Consider the following 7,122-nt stretch of genomic DNA (forward strand, 5'->3'; position numbering starts at 1 on the left):
GATCAAACAGACGCACTACTCCGATAACTCCAACTCCACCACCACAATTCGATCATGCTGCTCTTCAAGCAGCGATATCCTCCGCAGTGGCAACTACTCTAGCTCACTTCGGTGAAAGTGGTACCCTCGGATCTGGTAGTGGTACCCACTTAACCAACCCCGGAGTTACTCAAGAACACCCAAGGGAGTGTTCGTACAAGGACTTCATGAACTGCAAACCCAATTCCTTCGATGGAAATGGTGGAGTCATCGCTCTGATGCGATGGTTCGAAAAAACAGATTCGGTCTTCGAAATTTGTTCGTGCCCTGAAGGGAGCAAAGTGAAGTTTGCTGCCTACACCTTCTCTGACAGAGCCCTAACATGGTGGAATAGCCATGTTAAGTCACTGACCCTATCGGTGGCTAACTCAATAGGTTGGGAGAACCTAAAAGAGTTAATGCGAGAAGAATACTGCCCCTTGGGCGAAATTCAAAAGCTGGAACAAGAACTATGGGAGCTCGCGATGGTCGGCTCAGACATAGTGGCCTACACTGACCGGTTCAGCGACCTAGCAGCTCTATGCCCCGGGATGGTTACCCCGGAGAGCAAGAAGATAGAAAGATACATCTGGGGTCTACCTTCCCCGATCCAAGGAGATGTACTGTCTTCTAACCCAGCCTCATTCGATAGTGGCAAACGCCTGGCACAGCGACTCATCGACCACGAAGTCTGCCATGGTGTGGAAGTCCCCGTTCCCGAGTCATTAAGGGAAGAGGACTATAAACTAAAGTCGGGGAACAAGAGGAAGAAGAAGCGAACAACACAGGAACCCCCGCAGGAGGAACAAACGAGTACCATGTAGGCCGCCACAACACCTGCTACTCCAGCACCTGCCAGTCGATATGCTGGAACCCTCCCGAAGTGTGGAAAGTGCAACTATCACCACACTGGAGTATGTCGGGAAATACAGTGCCTGAACTGCCACAGAAAGGGACACACAGTTTGTTTCTGCAGGGCACCGGCTCAACCGATCTCCCAAGTCCCGGGAGCTGAAGAAAACCAAGTCTGCTATGGCTGTGGTGAGAATGGACACTACCAAGAGGACTGCCCGATAACAAAGAACTCAGGAGCGGATGGACGAATTCTGATGATCACCGCAGGAGAATCGACCTCGGAGTCGCCAGCGAGTAGCGGTACGTTTTCGATCTAGTAATTACTTTGAAAATTTTAATTATATTTATATAAGATTAAAACTTGGGGATAACACTTAAAAGTAATTATAATAACTCACTTATTGAAATAAGTCACAGTATTCAAAAGAGCTAAGAGGTCCGTTCTGAGAAGCTATGATAGCTTAGTATGTACATTAGGGTTGTGCATAGCTAAGATTTTGTAGACTTAGAGTGAGTGATTCCGCCTTAATTCTTGTTCCTTTTTTGGTTGTGGATTTGAGGCAGAGTTACTCAGTCGACCGGCCAATCCATCTTAATTATTCATGACTTGTATATTCCAGGCGATCGTAGTGGTACCAAGGAGGATCGTAGTTTAAAGTATCGATACTAGTTATCAAAGCACTTTCGCGGTATGTACGCGCACATCGCGGTACGATACGTAGAAGTGTTAACAACAAGGGAAAACAAAAAACACTATAACATTTACAAAGAGCACACTTTCGAGCACACTAGGGAAGTACATCGTCGTATAACAAACGTTTCTTTCAAATCGGCCAAAACTTTGTTCAGTAAAGAGTTCGTTACTATCATTCGTCATGAGTTGGCATGGTCCTCACCATACTAAGTTCATATGTTCCTATCGCCTCGACCGTCAAGTTCACGAAACCTTCGTCATTCGTAACGACAGTCCGACCTAAACCTCAGTTTTGTCTTTCGTATTCTAAACCCGAAGTACTTGTGCGAAGAGTACTTTGTCTTCCGAAACCTTGTCGTCGTATGTTCCACAAACCTTTCCGAAATACCACTCGTCCAGCAGACCAAGTTCGAGCACAGAGGCTAAGGACGAATACAGCCCACCTATCACCATTTATTGTATACGCGAGGGTGGTATATGAATATGATTACGCAGATCTAGTATGTGTGTTTCCCCCCTATCTCATGTTCCTTGTTTGGTTGTGGACCTGGGGCAGAGTCGCACATCCGACCGTCTAACTAATCCTAATTATATACGACTTGTATACATGAGGTAATGATAGATGGACCGAGTATGAATCCTATCATGAATAGTAGGGCAAAGTTGCCAGGTCTACGAGTGGGTATTCTGCAAACCATAGGAGCACAACCCCAGTAGTACTGCTAAGAAAGCTAATTTCGGGACGAAATTCCATCTAACGGGGGGATGATGTGACAACCCGAAAATTTTTAAATTTTTGCCTGGTAAAGCCAGCCAGTCAACTCAACTGGGTGACAGCCTCATTTCTGCTATCATTTAGCCTCGTTTAGAGTCCGTTTAAAGGTTCAAAGCTCAGTACATTCAAGCATTGAGCATAGGAATGGATCGCGTAAACTTCTAGCACCAAAATCGAGCCTTACACTCCAACATCAGGAGTATACGGCCGCACACTGGGTGTACGGCCGCACACCCCTCTCCTGACAGCACACTCACGTGTATAAGATTGGGACTTAGCCTTCATTCATCCTTTTTCACACTCCTAAGCCTAGAACTCGATTTCTCTCTCAGCTATCATCCGAATTTCAGCCTAGATCTTCAAGAATGTAAGTGTTCTTCCTTTGATTTGTTGTTATTCTCCTTAATCTAGTAACATCCTTTGATTTCATCCATTGGAAATCATGTTTTGACTAGATCTTCAAATCTTCAACCATTTCACCAAGAACACACACTTGTTCTTGGTGATTTTGAGCCTTCTCGAGCCTCCGGATCGTAAGTACTCTTTCCCAATTCTTGAATCTTGTTTAGAACACTAGTTTAACACCTTAGAAATGTCCAGAACTCAAGAACATATGGTGTGTGCGGCCGCACACCCAGGTGTGGCCGTACACCCCTCAAAACACCCCTAAAGGCTTCCATATTGTAAGTACCATCCCCTAAGCTTGTTACTTACTAGATATGACCCTTAGAAAACGTCCAAACCATGATCATCAAGGAGTGTGCGGCCGCACACACTCCATGTGTGTCACACCCCAAAACCAGAACGGCGGAATTGTTCGGGGGTGGAGGACGTCATGTTTAGTATCACGACATATGTATATGGTAAGCAAGTAATGAACAACCATTTCATTTCGAAAGAAGTGTTTACAATGTGTGTGTTCACAAAACATAGAATTCATAAACAAATAACAAAACAAGACTCGAAGCTATAATGCTCCATCTTCTGAATTCCCAGCACGAGCACCTGTCTAATAGTCTCCTGAGAATACAAGTTATTTGAAAGAGTTGATCAGCAATTAAGCTGGTGAGTTCATAAGAGTTTAGTGTTGTAAGTAAGTTGTAAAGTGTTGTTAAGAATGTAGATGTAACATGTTGTAAGTTGTAAGTTCTGTTTTGAAAAGTTCGCCTGTTCCTCTAGAAAATCATATATTTCCTACTTTGATGGAAGTTTAAGTAAAATGACACTACAACCCTTTCTATGGGTACTAAGTGGGTACAAGTTATATAAGACTCAGAGTAAACAAACAATCGATTGTGCGCATCTGCCCTAAGCTTACAACCAAACAAGGAACAGAAATTAAGGCGGATAGCACACATTCCATTGGTTCTTAGATCATCGTCATATATATAACCCTGGTGTATTCACTTGTTACTCATGGAGTTAGTTATAATGTTTCCTTTATATCTAATGAACAAGTTCTCTAAGAAAACCCTTATTTCTTATAATAAAATGGCGACCATAGTGACTACTTTTATAATAGATTAGTTTATACTGCTATATATAATCTAATATCGGATAGAAAGTTAATTGAGCGAATCTGCCCTAATCCCACAACCAAACGAGGAACGGGAAGTAAGGCTGAAATCACACATCCAATTACCTATTGGGTATTAGTTTTATACATAAACATGGTGTATAAACTAAGGTATTATAGAGTTACTCACCTAAGGTCTTTTAAATTGTACTCGTTTAATAAAATGGATTAAACCCTTTACTGGGAAGTTTCTAGTTTTGTATACCAAAAGTACTGATTTTGGAAAGTAAGTTTTGTACTAGAAAGGCTGTGCTTTGACTCTGTGTCCTATAACCTGACCCATACCTGGTACCCTTATGACGACTTAATGTATACTAAGCGTACATATATATAGAATCGGGTAGAAAATAGATTGGGTGAATTTGTTCCAAGCCCACAACCAAACAAGGAACAAGAAATGAAGCGGAGAGCACACATCCTATTACCTGTCGGACCCTATTGGTATATATATCATGTGATGTATACATTAAGGAATCATAAGACTAGCATTATGGTCCTATCTTTTACTCATATCCTTCTACCAAGGCATCTTCTGTTATGTGCTAGACTCGACTGTTCCGTTTGTCGTTTGTAAGAATATATATTTTCCTTATTTTATAACTATCTTGACTCGAAAATAGTTTGGGTTGGACTTTCAAGTGGTAACGTCACTTTATGAAAGAAAGGGAAGTGTAAGTACACAGTTGTCGTTTATAATGACATGCGGATGTACTAATAACCTAAAAACATATTTGTTTTATTACGGTTATAATGTGAAGGCTAGAACCCTTACTATACGCTCTCCCTGTCAGGAGATTAGGGGAACTAAACACGACCTCTGCAAATTCTTGCAAGCCATGTAATTCACATTAAAGTATATGATCATGTATACCCAATATAACTATCACCTTTTGTTTAAAACAATGAGTTAGTGATTCATTGGTATAATTAGATCATGTATGTGTGTTCTCATGCTATAGCAACCTAACTTGTTTGTTTTGTATTGTATATTGTATGTCCTCTCTGTATGGTATTGTTTGATTTTCTTCACTATATGTTATGTATGGTATTGTTTGATTCTCTTCACTATATGTTTTGTATGGTATTGTTTGTTTCTGTGCTTCATTGTACTAGAAGTAATGAATAGCATTCTCCTAAACTATACCTATTATAGCTTACTAATGTTCTACTTGGACTGTTATTGAAAAGACTCATTTATCTACTAAGTTATGCTTGTACTTTAAAAACAGAGTTTTGTATAACTATAAAGCAACATAACTTTAAAAGAGTTTTGAAATGTTTTGACAACTTATAAATGACATAAGTAACATTTTGAAAGATGTTTATAACAAACATTTACACAATTATCATTGTGTTCAACTTGTATTCCCCCCTTAAAATAGTTAAAACAGTTAAAAGATTCATTACGGGGTATGAACTCACCTGATGTGGGTGATTCAAACGGGTATGAGTGTAAGGATGACAAGTTCCTCGAATGAAGTCCCGAGACACAATAAGTCGATCTAGAAGCTTGAAATGGTTGATATTGGCCAAGAACACTAGTGTGTGTTCTTGGTGTTCTTGGTGAAACTTGAAGATGATTTTTGAAGATCAAGTATGAAGATCGGGATGATACTTGAGAGAAAACTCATGTGTTCTTGAGGGAAAAGTGAAAGAGTGAAGAAAAGTGAAGGAAATGGACTTATATGGAGGACTTTACGGCCTACATGAGTTTACGGCCGTAAACTCCATGTTTACGGTCGTAAACTCCATAGGATGGAGTTTAGGGTTTGAATCTTGTACTGTGGCCTTAGCAGATAAAATCCAACACTTATTCCTTAAGTGTACTAGGCTAAAACTCCTCAGAAAGACCTTTAACAAGGCTAGAACTCATTACTAATGAGTTTGACACTCATTTGAGTTGATTGACTGGGCTTTTAAAATCAAAAAAATTTTCGGGTTGTCACATCATCCCCCCGTTAGATGGAATTTCGTCCCGAAATTAGCTTTCTTAGCATTACTACTGGGGTTGCGCTCCTCTGATTAGCAGAATACCCACTCGTAGACTTGGCAACCTTGCCCTTCTGTTCCTGATAGGATTCGTACTTGGTCCATCTATCATTACCTCGTGTATACAAGTCATATATAATTAGGGTTAGTAAGACGGTCGGATGTACGACTCTGCCCCAGGTCCACAACCAAACAAGGAACAGGAGATAGGGCAGAAACACACATACTAAATCTGCGTAATCATAATCATATACTACCCTCGCGTATACACTAAACAGTGATAGGTGGGATGTATTCGTCCTCAGCCTCTGTGCTCGAACTTGGTCTGCTGGACGAGTGGTATTTCGTGACGGTCTGCGGACATCTGACGATAAGGCTTTGGAGGACAAAGTACTATTCGCATGAGTACTTCGGGGTTTAGAATACGAAAGATAAAATCGAGGTTTAGGTTGGACTTTCGATACGAATGACGAAAGTTTCGAGAACTTGCCGATCGAGGCGATATAAACATATGAACTCAGTATGGTGAGGACCACGCTAACTCATGACGAATGAAAGCAACGGACTCTTTACTGAACGAAGTTTTGGTTAAATGAAAGAAACGTCTGATATACGACGATGTATCCCTTGTATGATCGATATTGTACTCCTAGTATGTTCGACAATGTACTCTTTGTAAATGTTCCCGTGTTTCCTGTTTTCTTTTTGAAGTTAACACTCCTACGTATCGTACTGTTATGTGCGCATACATACAAACAAAAGTGCTCTACTAACTGGTGGGGATACTTTATATCATAATCCTCTTTGGTACCACTACAATCGCCTACCATATACAAGTTATGAATATTTAAGATGAACACGGCAGTCGACTGAGTAACTCTGCCTCAAATCCTCAACCAATTAAGGAATGGGGACCTAAGCGGAGTCACTCACTCCAAATTTGCAACATCTTAGTTGTGCACAACCCTGGTGTATATGGTAAGCCATAATAGCTTCTCTAAGGGATCTTTTAGTTCTCTTGAATATTGTGACCTAATTCAACATGTGAGTTTTTATATTTACTTTTAAGTGTTATCCCCAATTTAATCTTATATGAATATAAATTAATTTTAAAAGTAATTACTATTTCGAAAACGTACCGCTACTCGTCGACGACTCCGGGGTAGATTCTCCTACGGCTATCATCAGAATGCGTCCATCCGCTCCTGAGTTCTT

This window comes from Lactuca virosa, chromosome 8 (genome assembly GCF_052849685.1).
Source record: "Lactuca virosa cultivar CGN04683 chromosome 8, Lactuca_virosa_CGN04683_v6, whole genome shotgun sequence".
In the NCBI taxonomy this organism is placed as follows: Eukaryota; Viridiplantae; Streptophyta; class Magnoliopsida; order Asterales; family Asteraceae; genus Lactuca; species Lactuca virosa.